General features: G+C 39.6%; 1 long non-coding RNA gene across 1 annotated transcript; it reads right to left on the reverse strand.

Annotated features, from left to right (window-relative positions):
• Positions 1 to 11,377: 11,377 nt before the first annotated feature.
• On the reverse strand, positions 11,378 to 12,129 carry LOC135611771 (uncharacterized). The gene is made up of 2 exons (XR_010486657.1): positions 11,887 to 12,129; positions 11,378 to 11,809 (listed from the first exon to the last, which is right to left on the reverse strand). It is a non-coding gene; the product is annotated as an uncharacterized LOC135611771 (long non-coding RNA).
• Between the last annotated feature and the right edge of the window lie 5,673 nt (positions 12,130 to 17,802).

Here is a 17,802-nt window from a genome sequence, read left to right on the forward strand (position 1 = left end):
AAATATCTACTCAACGAGGAGAAAAAGAAAGAAAAAATACAACAAAAAAGAAATCATATTATTGAAAATTACAAATCTTGATTGAATATCTTAAAGATTCATCTCTATAAAGATGAAAGATTATCAATCAAAAATATCATGAAGAGAGGAAGACTATTTCTCAAATCAAATCAGAAACGAAGAACAAGATATCATATATTTGATTTGATGCGATTGTAATTTTTTAAATTTCTGTAATTTTCTTTTTATTCTTATACTTGAGCATATAAAAATGGGCTATAACATTGTAATGTATGAATAAAAAAAGGATCCATGAATCAAGTTTTTTTCCTTTCCCACCTTGTGAGGCATGCGGAGGTGCAAGACTTCTATCCTAGGAGTGTTATCTTTGAGCCAATTGGATAGTTATACATTTGCTTATTATTTTTAGTTATTATCTTTCACTTTTCTCTTTCTATTCCTCCACTATGAAAGTAATTTGTTGTTGCTCGTCCTACATGCCAACCAATATTGAACACTTCAAAATTAAATATACCATCACATAAGTCTCAGAGATATAACCGCAGTGCCTCACCACAATGCTAAAAACTTTGCAAATATCTAGTATTGGTAACAAACCTCATAGCAAACTTTTTACCTTCATCCTCTTGTGATGATCTAAGCATGTCCTACAAATAAATCAATTTGTTCCAAAGAGAAACAGAAGAATAGAAATAGCAGGTGCCACCAATTCCACCAAGTAAACCTTTTTCATATAAAAATATGACCAAAAGTATCAAATTTATGAGGAAAAAAAAAGCTCACTGAGGGAAAGAACAAGGGTGATCTAGAAGTTGTCCGCTTGCGGAGGGAGGGCAGCCATCAGAGTTAGAGCTTATCGGGAGAATCACATCAATCGGATCGATAAGCAGCAAAAACACATAGTCCTAGATTAATCATGAGGACCAGATTGATGGCGGAAAAGAATCTTGCACTGCATCTTCTTTAGGGTTTTCGAACTAGAAAAGTGCGAGAAGGGAATTGGGGGCTAACCGTGAAGTTCTGAACAAGATATGGTCGATTGTAATGCATTAAATAAATTTGTGAGAGAGTAGGGAACTCTCTTCTTTCCTTAGAGAGAGAAGCTCTGGGTTTCTAAGGCGATAAGGACAACCCCATTGCCTTCTCCCTCCTTAATTCCACCTTTGATGCGACCCAACCACACCCTTCCCCACCCCCCCCCCGCCCCCAACTACTGGCTTCACATCCCCTACTTGGCTCTCTCCTTGCATCCATTGTTGTTCCCCTCCCTAGGGTGTCATCATCTTCTTCTGTGGTGTCGATCCCTTCAGTTAGGGTTCCTGGAGTGATGCCAAGCCAGACCCCTAAGGTTTTCTCCTTTGGCAAGTACCAAGAAAAATGGGCCACTCCATCGGGATCCTTCCAATGCCCCTCCGCCTTCCAAGAAGAGCCAATTGGATGGCCCTTTCACTGGAAAGAGCATCTCTTAGGCATTGATGTTAATTGGTCCTTCATATGGGCCAGATGCAAGTTCACTACTATCTTCTTCTTTGTTTAACCGGATCTATGATGCTTCTAAGGATTTCATCGAATTTGACGAAAAAACTCCTCATGAATGGCAAAAACCTTGAATATCTAGTTTGATCAATCATTTCCTCCGACTTCGACTTTGGATTTCCTGAAATATGTGGTTTCTCACTAATGGAAATGTTCTTTGGTGTCCCAAGTGATCAATTTGGCTTAAGGTTTTTATTTGCTTTCAATTTTTTTCTAAAGCGGAGGTTGTTCGCATCCTCACCGAGGGACCATGGACCATTCGAGGGGAGGTTTTGTATCTGATGCCCAAGAAAGCTAATTTCCAGCCTCTCACAGAGAGGATCTCATCTGTCCCTATCTAGGTGTAGTTCGTCAATCTTCCTTTGGAGTACTGGAACAGAATGTGTTATTAATCTTGGTTCTCTCCTAGGTCGTCCCCTAAAGAATGATGAATGTTCTTTCTCGTTTAAAAGGGGTCGATATGTAAGGTTAGTATAGAAATCGATCTTTCAAAACCCCATAAGCAGTATGACTGGGTCACCTAAAGAAAGGAATTTTCCAAACTGTTTCATATGAGAATTTACCTTTGGTGTGTTTCAAGTATAGTTGTGTGGGTCATAAAGTGGATTTGCCCTCTAGTTTCGATGACTTCTTTGACTTCCTCCCTTGTTTTTCTGGACTCTTCTCACAAGGCCGACCCCCAAAAGGGTGTGGAGCAACCCCCTTCCGATTTAGATGGCTCTATTACCCTAAGGGAGGTTGGGTCTTCTCACTTAGAGCTGGACCTCTTTGGTCCATGGATTAAAGTTGAGAAGCGTTGCCCGATTGGTCGTCGGCACAGCCAAGCCAACGCTGATCGAAATCGATCGGAATAGGGGGGTGGGGTGGTGCCATGTCGAGGAAGCGATCGAGGCCATTGGTTTCCTCTGCTCCTTGAGATATTGGCACACATACAGGTCACATGCCCCCTACACTATAAGAAAAATAGTTATTAACCATGAACAAAAGTTGTCACTAAAAGAATTAGTGCAAAATGAGCCATCACTAGCTTCCGTCAGCATAGATCTCGTGGCTAAAAGTTTTAGTAACAAAAAAAGACACATATGTCATTAAATTATAGTTTTTAGTGATAGTTTATATTTGTAGCTAAAACATTAAATTCTATCGCTAAAAATAAATAAATTGATAAATTAATATTTCTGTGACAACAATTGGTTATGAACACTTCTGTCACTAAAAGAATTGACTAACAATTTTAGTGACAATATAATTAACTCTTACTGATTAAATGGAAAAGATAATAATAATTTAGTGATGGCTTGACCTGTCACTAAAATATAAAAAAAATTAGTAATGGATTATTTGAGTGTCACTATACTGTCAATAATAATTTTATTAATTACCTATCAATTTTTAATAATTTCAAAATCATACCAAAACTTTTTCATAAATTCAAGATAAAATTATTGATATTTGAAACTTCACATTACAATCTTTATTTTATCCAAAAATCAATATCAAAGTGAGACAATTATAAATTCCACATCATCTCGAAAAAAAATACATCAAGATATCTTTATATCTTCATTCTTGAACTCTCCTGTGTCATCTTGTGCATCTTGCGTGAAGTCACAATTGCACAATATATACAGACAAGTCACAATTGTTAGAGTTGCATAGTAGAGTTGAATAGTCCATCACTATTATCCCATGTTTGCAAATGCAAATGGTTAAGAAGGTGAGGAAACTGAAACCCTATTCTTCACACATTATTTCTTGCTATTATACTATGGAGGTATATGCAAGTTTTCCTTTATGTCAACCTACTGCTGACATTACATACTTTTTATTTTCAGAGTTAAGAACTGTTGTATATGAAAATAAAAGCAATTTTATGGTTGATTTCATTGATAAAACATAAACATGTCAAGATTGTTAGCAGTCCATAACAAGTTCTAGTGTACTGCAGCCTAAAATTGGAATCCAAAATCAGATTAAAGCTTTCTAAAAGATATACCTCTTAAGTGAAGTAAAGCAGCATGCAAGCTTAGATATATCAGTGTTGCCAAGCATTGAAATAAAGTGATATAGAAACAGAAAATATCGAAGTCAAGTTCATCTTCCTAAGCGAGGGGAGGCCCGAAGCGCGTCGCTTGGGCGCTCGCCCGAGCCCAGGCGTCGGGCGAGCACCCGGGTTAAACCCAGCGACCGAACCAGCGTTTTAGGTCTGGTTCAATCTCCGGTGCTTTAGTTGGTCCAATCGAACCAACTAAAGCACCGATATCAGCCTTCTTCTCACGACTTCCCCAACTCTAACCCCGCTCGCCACTTCCACTCCCACTGCCGCTGCCACTGCTACCGCTATCGCTGCCACTATCGTCGCTCGTCGCTCTTGCTCTCGCTGCCGCTGCCACTGTCGTCGCTCGCCGCTCCCGCTCTCGCTCCCCCCTGCTCGCTGCTACCGCTGCCACTATCGCCGCTCCCGCTGCCACTACTCGCTGTTACTGCTGTCGCTGCCACTATCGTCGCTCGCCACTCCTGCTCCCGTTGACACTGTTGCCGCTCCCGCTGCTTCTGCTCGCTACTACTACTGTTGCTGCCACTATCGCCGCTCGCCGCTCCTACTCCCGCTACTCGTTACTACCACTGTCGTTGCCACTGTCGCCGCTCCCGTTGCCATCGCTCGCCGCTACCGCTGCCGCTGCCACTATCGCTTCTCGTTGCTACCGCTGCCGCTGCTCTCAGTCAGTAGCCTCAGTCTTCCTCTTACTCACACTCTTCTTACTTCAATAGTATACTGTTATCAATATATTAACAATATGCTACTAACCAAGGTTCGTCGTACCGTACCGTACAGGCGTTTCGACCCGAGCTCGGTACGGTACGGTACGGTACCGGTGTACCGGGCGGTACATCAGGGCGTACCGAACAATTTTATACTTTTTTCATACTGTAGCACTGTAGCGGTATCGGGCGATCCGCATACCGGTAACCTATCGGATCGGTACGTACCGCCGGGTACGGATGGTACGCTTCGGTATGATAGACCTTGCTACTAACTATATACTAGTAATAGTATTTTTATTTATTAGATTAATAATATATTATTTTGATTTTAATACTATTAATTTTTATTTATTTAAAATTATTATTAGGTTTCAGAATAAATGATATATTTTTATTTAAATAAATATATTTATTAATTATATTATATATTTTTATATTTTAGCGTCTCGCTTCACTCAGACGAACGCCTAGCACCTCGGACGTTTTTGGACCTTAGCACCTTTTGGCACCTAGCGCCTTTTCAATCAATGCTTGTAACAAAATTGCAAACTCTCTTTAATGCATCTCAACTCCCAAAGCTTTGACAACAAGTTGACAACAACTTATAGCTAAACAATGAAAAACAAGACCAAGTTTATATACCATTTATGCCCTCCATTCCAGCTCTGACAATAGGCCGAGCACTTGAGTAGCTGCGGAAGGACCAAAAACTCTTATCTACAAAACATAAATAAATGTTACACAATGGCACTTCCCGTGATTCACCATCCAAATTCGAGCAATCAACAATCCAAATAACATAATTAATCAAATTAAAGCCCCACGCCCCCACAATCCAAACCCTAATTGAGATTTCCCAAGAGGATCCGCCACGATGAACCTCAAGAGAAACATAGAAGAAAAGGCGTAATCCAAATAGAACCGAGAATCCACGCAGAACAAATACAACCCTGAGCAATTAAACGGAAATCGAGACGAGCTCCATAGCAAAAGAAACAAGAGCATATCAATGCGTCGCAATAGGAACGGGGTAGGAGAAAGGAGTGGAGGCAAACCTGGGGGCAGGGCCCGACGACGGGATCGATCGCCTGAGGAGCAAAGGTAGGGGTTTTCGACGAGCGGGACAACTGGGTGGGACGAGTGAAGCTCCGTCTCTCGATCTCGTCTTCCTCGCCCGCTCCTATTTCGCTGTTGGTGGCGACGCACGGACGTGAGGGGATCATTAAATCGCAACTACAGAGAGAAGCAGTGTAGAACGAGGAGGTCGAGGAGCAGTGACGGCCAGGACCGAAGAGCCAAGTAAGAATCTGCCATTTCCACCGTCTCTCTCTCTCACTCTCCCTGCCTCCGGGGGTGATATGGCGAGGGCGTCTCATGCTTAGTGACGCGGTTGATATCGGATTCGGGGAGTGGCCTCCGGAGCCGTCGGATCCGGGTGGGGTTGCAGCCGCCGCCGTTCTCCCTGTAGTTGCGATTTAATGATCCCCTCACGTCCGTGCGTTTTAATGATCCCCTCACGTTCCTCGCCCGCTCCTATTTCGCTGTTGGTGGCGACGCACGGACGTGCGTTTTAATGATCCCCTCACGTCCGTGCGTTTTAATGATCCCCTCACGTCCGTGCGTTCTCCGCTCAAAATGGCGACGCACGGACGTGAGGGGATCATTAAAACGCACGGACGGACGTGAGGGGATCATTAAATCGCACGGACGTGAGGGGATCATTAAAACGCACGGACGTGAGGGGATCATTAAAACGCACGTCCGTGCGTCGCCACCAACAGCGAAATAGGAGCGGGCGAGGAACGTGAGGGGATCATTAAAACGCACGGACGTGAGGGGATCATTAAATCGCAACTACAGGGAGAACGGCGGCGGCTGCAACCCCACCCGGATCCGACGGCTCCAGAGGCCACTCCCCGAATCCGATATCAACCGCGTCACTAAGCATGAGACGCCCTCGCCATATTACCCCCGGAGGCAGGGAGAGTGAGAGAGAGAGACGGTGGAAATGGCGGATTCTTACTTGGCTCTTCGGTCCTGGCCGTCACTGCTCCTCGACCTCCTCGTTCTACACTGCTTCTCTCTGTAGTTGCGATTTAATGATCCCCTCACGTCCGTGCGTTTTAATGATCCCCTCACGTTCCTCGCCCGCTCCTATTTCGCTGTTGGTGGCGACGCACGGACGTGCGTTTTAATGATCCCCTCACGTCCGTGCGTTTTAATGATCCCCTCACGTCCGTGCGATTTAATGATCCCCTCACGTCCGTCCGTGCGTTTTAATGATCCCCTCACGTCCGTGCGTCGCCATTTTTCTTGGTACTTGCCAAAGGAGAAAACCTTAGGGTCAAATACTCATCTTGTAAATGAGCTTACAACAACATAATCAAATTAATATTTTATTTATAAAAAATTAATTTATTTTAAGCTTTCGATTTTTGGTAAGTTAGTCTACGTCGGTTTTGACACGAATTGAAATGTTTGTCGGCGCTCTCTCTCTGTCTTAGAACTTTTTTCTTGGCAACGAGGATATGAAAACAAAAATGAACAAACCCTCATCACTCGATAACAGAACAATACCATGAAGAGCAAACCAAAATAACAACAATCCATATCACTTGAATCGAACCAGAACCTTTCATCAACGAGATTAATGTCGAGGAGGTCTCGAGGAAGCAATTTCTTAAAAGCATAAACTCGTCCTCCTCCTTCATCGGCACCTCCTCACCAACTTTGAAACCCGCCGTCTTCAATCAAGTCATTGGGAATAAGGGGTTGGCTGCGCGGGAGAGGGAGGAGTGAAGTATTTAGGATGGTGGAGAGAGAGGGAGGAGAGGAGAGGAGAGCGTGGGCCGTGATTCCTGATCTCGTTTGCGGAGCTGGAGATTGGTATTTCCACTAGGGTTCGCCTACAATCGCGCACCACCAAGAAGGCCGTGACACGTTATTTCTTTTTCAAAACATTTATATCCCAACTTGCTTAAGTTGAATCGACCGACTCTAAGTCAACTCGTAACTCCATTCTAGTCAAGCTTTGTATCCGATTCAAACGTCAGGTCCAGCTCCAAATCTCAATCTGGGCCGTAGGATCACATGATCCTACGATCTTGATCACAAATTTGATGACCGCATCTAATTCAACAGTGAATATATATATATATATATATATATATATATATAAAGCATTAGATCTAACCGTGGAGGGGAATATTACAACAGAAATGACGGCTCAAGTGAATAACGTCGAGGACCATTTGCTCTATGCTTAGAGGAGTGTGGAATTATCCCTCTGTATAAAATGCCAAGGTCACCTAACATGAATGGTGTAGTTGAAAGACGAAACTGCATACTTAAAGACATAGTAAGAAATATGATTTTTTAATCTACTTTGCCAGAGTCACCCTGAAGAGAAGCAATAAAAACTATAGCTTACATTCTTATAGAGTACCAATTAAAGCAACTACAAAAACACCTTATGAGCTTTGGACCGGAAGAAAGCCTAGTCTAAGACACTTTCATAGGTTGTCTATCTAAGACAAGGCTTTACAGGCCTAACGAAAAGAAATTGGAACCCCAAACAATAAGCAATTATTTTATTGGTTATTCTGAACGATCTAAGGGGTACAAATTTTATAATCCCAAATCAATAAATATTTTTGAGACGAGTATTGCTACAAGGATATTGAGTTTGGGGGGAGAAATAAGGTTAAAGACTTTACGTTTGAGGAAGAATTGGTTCAATTTAATCCAATTTATATAGTTGCCACTGATGTGGTAAATTCAATACCTCAAAAGGATATAGTTATTTCAACTCTCATATAGTATAAGAAAATTATTCATGAGGATCAAACTCAACATCCATAAGAACATATGCCACAAGAGCTAGCACCTTTGTGATGATCCATTAGGGTAAGGAGGAGTGTCATTTCATATGATTATATGGTATTTCTCTGGGAACATGAAAAAAGTAGTGATATGATGGAAGATGATCCAATCAACTTCTGTCAAGCCATAGAGGATTCCAATTCTGATAAGTGGATTAAAGCAATGAATCAAGAGTATAAGTCCATACAAGACAATAAAGTTTGAGAACTTGTCCCATTACTAGAAGGAGTGAAACCTATTAGTTGTAAATGAATTTTTAAAACCAAAGGGGATTCTAATGGTAATGTGGAGAGATATAATGCACGTCTTGTGGCAAAGGGCTATACTCAAAAAGAAGGGATTGACTTTAAATAAACCTCTCCGGTTTTAACGAATGACTCTTTTAGAATAATTATGGCTTTAGCCACACATTTTGATTTGGAGCTCTTTTAGATGGATGTCAAAATAACAATTCTCAATGGAAATATTGATGAAATAATTTATATGGTACAACCAGAATACTTTGTATCAAAAGAACCTAAAGAAAATAATATGTAAATTGATAAAATCTATCTATGAGATAAAACATATTGAATCTTGGATTTTGACGATGAAATCAATTAATGAGTTTACGATCTAATGTACATTTAAGTGACGTAGGACTATATTCAATCAGGAAAGATAAATTGATTAAAGCGGTGGAATCAAAAGTTGGGCTAAAATGGAACATGTCAGAAGATTGGATGTCGGACCGGAGGAATGGTCGACATATCAGCAGAAGGCTTCGTGCCATGAGTTCGAGCATCGGGCCAAAAGGATCAGACATTGCACTAAGGAGATCGGGTGTTGCGGATATCAACATGTCGATTGGGCAATACATCATAAGAGAGGACGATATGCCGAAGGTTCGGGTGAAGCATCGGATGAACCAATGACATGTTGGATAACTTAGAATTCTTACTTATAATAATTTGTCTAGATCGAAGTAGTTTTAGTTCTAATTGGATTGTTTAGAATGTAATTAGACCAACTCAATTATAGGTTAACTCGGCCTGAATTGGGGTTATTTTGGGCCAAGTGGAAGGCCCAATTAGTGACCCATAGTTGGCCCAAGCTGTGACACTGCCAGTTTAGGTGATAATATTGCTCAGATACAATCTCCCAGACTGTGTTAGGCGATGGTACCACCTAGTCTCAAACTAGCAGGCGGTGGTATTGCTAGTACCCCGAAAACCCAAGATGAGATCATTTGGTCCCTAAATTTGAATTCATTTGGGGCCTAAAAAAGCCCTACTCATCCTTACTCAGTAAACACATCAATTGTGAGTTAAAGAAAAGAAAAATGCTATAGTAATATTATAAAAACTCGTCTCAAGCTCTCAGTATTATATATGAAGTTTAAGAGAGAGGTGAGGTTGTAAAGGTTATCTCCTAAACCGGTGAAAAGGAGAAAATGGGTGTAAAAGGATAGTTGATCTTCCTCCGTTGAAAGAAGATCGATAGTGAAAGCCGATGGCCTTGAGTGAAGAGGAATCAGGAGTGGATGCAGGTCACGATGATCGAACCACTATAAAACTTAGTTTGTATTTATATTTTGTTGTTTACCTTTATTGCAAACTGCTTTACTTGCTCATTACATTTTTATGAACGTTTTCGAGTTAAACATATTTCCAATATGATTTTATCGAACGAAATTTTCGAATCGATGTAATTTTTATCGTAAGCACTAATTCACACTCCCCCCCTCTTAGTGCCGATTTCGATCCTAACAAAACAAACATCCTTTTAGTAGTATCACAAATTTCATCAAGTAATTATCTCATTTGGTTTTAAGATGAATGTTGTTGATGATTGCATGTATCATAAATTCAGTGGGAGCAAATTTATTTTACTTATATTTTATACGGATGACATTCTGCTTGCCACTAATGATATAGACATATTGCACGAAACCAAGAGATTTTTATCTAGAAATTTTGAGATGAAAGATCTTGGTGATACCCCTTTTGTATTAGGAATCAAGATACACCGAGATAGATCGCGAGGTATTCTAGGATTATTACAAAGGAACTATATCGATAAAGTACTCAAAAGGTTTAGCATATAGGATTGTAAACCAGGAGACACCCCTATCACAAAGGGAGACAAGTTCAGTCTCAATTAGTGCCTTAAAAAAAATCTGGAAACTTAAGAAATGCAGAAGATTTCCTATGCATTAGCTTTAGGGAGTCTAATGTATGCACAGGTTTGTACGCGTCAAGATATAATGTACATTGTTGGAATGTTAGATAGATACTTAAGCAATCATGGAATGAATCATTGGAATGTAGCTAAAAGAGTCATGAGATATTTAAAGAGAACAAAAGATCATATGGGAGATCAGACCATTTGAAGATCATTGGATATTCTGACTCCGATTTTACTAGATGCTAAGACAATATGATTTAATATTCTCCGACACATTCAAAAATAATAATTAATTATAAAAATAATATATAATTAATCTAGAATTATACACATGAATACATTTAATGAGACTTATATTTTATAATTTATAATTTATACAAATACTATATTGTGGAGCATGACATAGTTGTAATATGCTTAGACATCTAAGATTACAATTAATTAAAGGTCAAAGAGAGTTAAGTTGGTAATTGCTGATTTATTTGGCAAATCAAAAATTTATGGCTATTGAATTGACTTGCTAAATACATAAGAAAGATCAGAAAAACTCAACCATATGACTTTAACTTAGTGTAAAAAAAAATCTAATTAATGAAATACGATGTTAATTTAAAGCTGAAGTAAATGCATTCTGAAAGTAGAAATTTATTCAGAAAAAAGGAAAGAAAAAAGTGTAAGAGTTGTTTGTATTAGTTTGAAAATAGTATCTCATTCATTTCAATATAGTGCTACTTGATTAACCTCTCATCAGATTCTATCGTTATTGTTGGAGAAGCATCTTATGCTTATATTTACAGTGTGCAAAACTAGGAGGAAAAAGAAAGGCCATGCTCAACATCAAACACAATGAAAAAGTATTGCATTTCGGAAGGAGATTATTATCAAACCATGAGTGCTTTCAACGTTCCCAAAAATGACGGCACAGTTCCAGTGGAAGAATAGTCAATACTCTGAAATTTGGAACCTATTTTTCTGAAGCAAAATCTCAAAATATATTATGCTGCAATGGAGCAATGGTTCAGTTCTTTTCATTGCAATCTGAGGCCATCAAAAAATTACAATCTGTCCAGAAAATTCAGACGTAAGTGAATTTGAACGATCCCTCCAAGTACTTCAACATCAAGGTCATTCTTCTTCCTCTCCTTTTACAACATCAACACTTGCTTTGATTTCAGAAGACTCACTTACAAGTAACATAAGCTCCTTGAAAAAGAAGTCTAACTTATTGCAGTCAAAATCTTCGATTGCCGATGATACTGTCGCTTTTGATCTTTGATGAGATTGTTTATTTTCTTGTTGTAGTTGAAAGTGATACATTCTCAGAGCATCGTCCGTGGAAATCTCTTGAACGGGCTTGTAAAGACTTTGAAACGTGCATCTGTCTTCAAGCTTCTTAACTAACTTTTCTTTGAATTGATCTGGGAGGTTTACAAATGCACTACGAAATAATGTAGGAAAAATAAGATACCAAAATTCTTCTGCAGAAAGAGATCAGTAAATACTATCACTTTTCACCTTGTGATGCCTCTAACAATTCCCCATTTGTAACCACTGCTTGCAGATTGCTTAAACCCAATGTTGAAGCCCTCTTGGGCAGAAGCTTCCTTTCCTGCAGATATACCATCTCGATAACCCATATAAACTTTTGTCAAGGGTTCCATATGATACATCCTCAAGTTTAAAGCCCTAAAAGTTTTACTATGAAGAGTTTTGGACAAAGGATATGCATATCATTTATAGATTGCAAGGATACTGTATAAAATTGATCATAACGCCTCTTCTGTTCTCTGTTTAAGTCAGCATCTGAGATTTCATTCAGAAGCCCATCATCACACCAAGAATCATCAGAAGCATGCTCTGGAACTAAAACTAACTCATTAGCATATTAAACTTTGTATTTGGTCAAAACAACCATGGCAGTATATCATACAACTTCCACAAAAGGCATCATGTAAATGCTACATAAACACCAAAGAGACCAAAATGTCATCTAATATATCCATAATATAGTCACTAATTTGAGGAAGAATGAAATTAAAATTTTAGTTTTGATGAAACTATACTCTGCACATGAATTGCTATGCATGCATCTAGGCCAATCAAATTCAATCGTCTCTGACTTTAAAGGAACAATTCATTCGATTCCAAAATCTCCACATGTGCATGCTCGCTCAATAGCAGAAATGAAAAAGAAACAGTAAAACAATATGATGCATGAGCAATTAAATTAATTTATTAATAAAATAAATTTAATTTGTTTAGAGATATTTTACATATGTAATAACATGAAAATATCTACTCAACGAGGAGAAAAAGAAAGAAAAAATACAACAAAAAAGAAATCATATTATTGAAAATTACAAATCTTGATTGAATATCTTAAAGATTCATCTCTATAAAGATGAAAGATTATCAATCAAAAATATCATGAAGAGAGGAAGACTATTTCTCAAATCAAATCAGAAACGAAGAACAAGATATCATATATTTGATTTGATGCGATTGTAATTTTTTAAATTTCTGTAATTTTCTTTTTATTCTTATACTTGAGCATATAAAAATGGGCTATAACATTGTAATGTATGAATAAAAAAAGGATCCATGAATCAAGTTTTTTTCCTTTCCCACCTTGTGAGGCATGCGGAGGTGCAAGACTTCTATCCTAGGAGTGTTATCTTTGAGCCAATTGGATAGTTATACATTTGCTTATTATTTTTAGTTATTATCTTTCACTTTTCTCTTTCTATTCCTCCACTATGAAAGTAATTTGTTGTTGCTCGTCCTACATGCCAACCAATATTGAACACTTCAAAATTAAATATACCATCACATAAGTCTCAGAGATATAACCGCAGTGCCTCACCACAATGCTAAAAACTTTGCAAATATCTAGTATTGGTAACAAACCTCATAGCAAACTTTTTACCTTCATCCTCTTGTGATGATCTAAGCATGTCCTACAAATAAATCAATTTGTTCCAAAGAGAAACAGAAGAATAGAAATAGCAGGTGCCACCAATTCCACCAAGTAAACCTTTTTCATATAAAAATATGACCAAAAGTATCAAATTTATGAGGAAAAAAAAAGCTCACTGAGGGAAAGAACAAGGGTGATCTAGAAGTTGTCCGCTTGCGGAGGGAGGGCAGCCATCAGAGTTAGAGCTTATCGGGAGAATCACATCAATCGGATCGATAAGCAGCAAAAACACATAGTCCTAGATTAATCATGAGGACCAGATTGATGGCGGAAAAGAATCTTGCACTGCATCTTCTTTAGGGTTTTCGAACTAGAAAAGTGCGAGAAGGGAATTGGGGGCTAACCGTGAAGTTCTGAACAAGATATGGTCGATTGTAATGCATTAAATAAATTTGTGAGAGAGTAGGGAACTCTCTTCTTTCCTTAGAGAGAGAAGCTCTGGGTTTCTAAGGCGATAAGGACAACCCCATTGCCTTCTCCCTCCTTAATTCCACCTTTGATGCGACCCAACCACACCCTTCCCCACCCCCCCCCGCCCCCAACTACTGGCTTCACATCCCCTACTTGGCTCTCTCCTTGCATCCATTGTTGTTCCCCTCCCTAGGGTGTCATCATCTTCTTCTGTGGTGTCGATCCCTTCAGTTAGGGTTCCTGGAGTGATGCCAAGCCAGACCCCTAAGGTTTTCTCCTTTGGCAAGTACCAAGAAAAATGGGCCACTCCATCGGGATCCTTCCAATGCCCCTCCGCCTTCCAAGAAGAGCCAATTGGATGGCCCTTTCACTGGAAAGAGCATCTCTTAGGCATTGATGTTAATTGGTCCTTCATATGGGCCAGATGCAAGTTCACTACTATCTTCTTCTTTGTTTAACCGGATCTATGATGCTTCTAAGGATTTCATCGAATTTGACGAAAAAACTCCTCATGAATGGCAAAAACCTTGAATATCTAGTTTGATCAATCATTTCCTCCGACTTCGACTTTGGATTTCCTGAAATATGTGGTTTCTCACTAATGGAAATGTTCTTTGGTGTCTCAAGTGATCAATTTGGCTTAAGGTTTTTTTTTGCTTTCAATTTTTTTCTAAAGCGGAGGTTGTTCGCATCCTCACCGAGGGACCATGGACCATTCGAGGGGAGGTTTTGTATCTGATGCCCAAGAAAGCTAATTTCCAGCCTCTCACAGAGAGGATCTCATCTGTCCCTATCTAGGTGTAGTTCGTCAATCTTCCTTTGGAGTACTGGAACAGAATGTGTTATTAATCTTGGTTCTCTCCTAGGTCGTCCCCTAAAGAATGATGAATGTTCTTTCTCGTTTGAAAGGGGTCGATATGTAAGGTTAATATAGAAATCGATCTTTCAAAACCCCATAAGCAGTATGACTGGGTCACCTAAAGAAAGGAATTTTCCAAACTGTTTCATATGAGAATTTACCTTTGGTGTGTTTCAAGTATAGTTGTGTGGGTCATAAAGTGGATTTGCCCTCTAGTTTCGATGACTTCTTTGACTTCCTCCCTTGTTTTTCTGGACTCTTCTCACAAGGCCGACCCCCAAAAGGGTGTGGAGCAACCCCCTTCCGATTTAGATGGCTCTATTACCCTAAGGGAGGTTGGGTCTTCTCACTTAGAGCTGGACCTCTTTGGTCCATGGATTAAAGTTGAGAAGCGTTGCCCGATTGGTCGTCGGCACAGCCAAGCCAACGCTGATCGAAATCGATCGGAATAGGGGGGTGGGGTGGTGCCATGTCGAGGAAGCGATCGAGGCCATTGGTTTCCTCTGCTCCTTGAGATATTGGCACACATACAGGTCACATGCCCCCTACACTATAAGAAAAATAGTTATTAACCATGAACAAAAGTTGTCACTAAAAGAATTAGTGCAAAATGAGCCATCACTAGCTTCCGTCAGCATAGATCTCGTGGCTAAAAGTTTTAGTAACAAAAAAAGACACATATGTCATTAAATTATAGTTTTTAGTGATAGTTTATATTTGTAGCTAAAACATTAAATTCTATCGCTAAAAATAAATAAATTGATAAATTAATATTTCTGTGACAACAATTGGTTATGAACACTTCTGTCACTAAAAGAATTGACTAACAATTTTAGTGACAATATAATTAACTCTTACTGATTAAATGGAAAAGATAATAATAATTTAGTGATGGCTTGACCTGTCACTAAAATATAAAAAAAATTAGTAATGGATTATTTGAGTGTCACTATACTGTCAATAATAATTTTATTAATTACCTATCAATTTTTAATAATTTCAAAATCATACCAAAACTTTTTCATAAATTCAAGATAAAATTATTGATATTTGAAACTTCACATTACAATCTTTATTTTATCCAAAAATCAATATCAAAGTGAGACAATTATAAATTCCACATCATCTCGAAAAAAAATACATCAAGATATCTTTATATCTTCATTCTTGAACTCTCCTGTGTCATCTTGTGCATCTTGCGTGAAGTCACAATTGCACAATATATACAGACAAGTCACAATTGTTAGAGTTGCATAGTAGAGTTGAATAGTCCATCACTATTATCCCATGTTTGCAAATGCAAATGGTTAAGAAGGTGAGGAAACTGAAACCCTATTCTTCACACATTATTTCTTGCTATTATACTATGGAGGTATATGCAAGTTTTCCTTTATGTCAACCTACTGCTGACATTACATACTTTTTATTTTCAGAGTTAAGAACTGTTGTATATGAAAATAAAAGCAATTTTATGGTTGATTTCATTGATAAAACATAAACATGTCAAGATTGTTAGCAGTCCATAACAAGTTTCTAGTGTACTGCAGCCTAAAATTGGAATCCAAAATCAGATTAAAGCTTTCTAAAAGATATACCTCTTAAGTGAAGTAAAGCAGCATGCAAGCTTAGATATATCAGTGTTGCCAAGCATTGAAATAAAGTGATATAGAAACAGAAAATATCGAAGTCAAGTTCATCTTCCTAAGCGAGGGGAGGCCCGAAGCGCGTCGCTTGGGCGCTCGCCCGAGCCCAGGCGTCGGGCGAGCACCCGGGTTAAACCCAGCGACCGAACCAGCGTTTTAGGTCTGGTTCAATCTCCGGTGCTTTAGTTGGTCCAATCGAACCAACTAAAGCACCGATATCAGCCTTCTTCTCACGACTTCCTCAACTCTAACCCCGCTCGCCACTTCCACTCCCACTGCCGCTGCCACTGCTACCGCTATCGCTGCCACTATCGTCGCTCGTCGCTCTTGCTCTCGCTGCCGCTGCCACTGTCGTCGCTCGCCGCTCCCGCTCTCGCTCCCCCCTGCTCGCTGCTACCGCTGCCACTATCGCCGCTCCCGCTGCCACTACTCGCTGTTACTGCTGTCGCTGCCACTATCGTCGCTCGCCACTCCTGCTCCCGTTGACACTGTTGCCGCTCCCGCTGCCTCTGCTCGCTACTACTGCTGCTGCTGCCACTATCGCCGCTCGCCGCTCCTACTCCCGCTACTCGTTACTACCACTGTCGTTGCCACTGTCGCCGCTCCCGTTGCCATCGCTCGCCGCTACCGCTGCCGCTGCCACTATCGCTTCTCGTTGCTACCGCTGCCGCTGCTCTCAGTCAGTAGCCTCAGTCTTCCTCTTACTCACACTCTTCTTACTTCAATAGTATACTGTTATCAATATATTAACAATATGCTACTAACCAAGGTTCGTCGTATCGTACCGTACAGGCGTTTCGACCCGAGCTCGGTACGGTACGGTACGGTACCGGTGTACCGGGCGGTACATCAGGGCGTACCGAACAATTTTATACTTTTTTCATACTGTAGCACTGTAGCGGTATCGGGCGATCCGCATACCGGTAACCTATCGGATCGGTACATACCGCCGGGTACGGATGGTACGCTTCGGTATGATAGACCTTGCTACTAACTATATACTAGTAATAGTATTTTTATTTATTAGATTAATAATATATTATTTTGATTTTAATACTATTAATTTTTATTTATTTAAAATTATTATTAGGTTTCAAAATAAATGATATATTTTTATTTAAATAAATATATTTATTAATTATATTATATATTTTTATATTTTAGCGTCTCGCTTCACTCAGACGAACGCCTAGCACCTCGGACGTTTTTGGACCTTAGCACCTTTTGGCACCTAGCGCCTTTTCAATCAATGCTTGTAACAAAATTGCAAACTCTCTTTAATGCATCTCAACTCCCAAAGCTTTGACAACACAACAACTTATAGCTAAACAATGAAAAACAAGACCAAGTTTATATACCATTTATGCCCTCCATTCCAGCTCTGACAATAGGCCGAGCACTTGAGTAGCTGCGGAAGGACCAAAAACTCTTATCTACAAAACATAAATAAATGTTACACAATGGCACTTCCCGTGATTCACCATCCAAATTCGAGCAATTAACAATCCAAATAACATAATTAATCAAATTAAAGCCCCACG

Source organism: Musa acuminata, chromosome BXJ2-5 (genome assembly GCF_036884655.1).
Source record: "Musa acuminata AAA Group cultivar baxijiao chromosome BXJ2-5, Cavendish_Baxijiao_AAA, whole genome shotgun sequence".
NCBI lineage: Eukaryota > Viridiplantae > Streptophyta > Magnoliopsida > Zingiberales > Musaceae > Musa > Musa acuminata.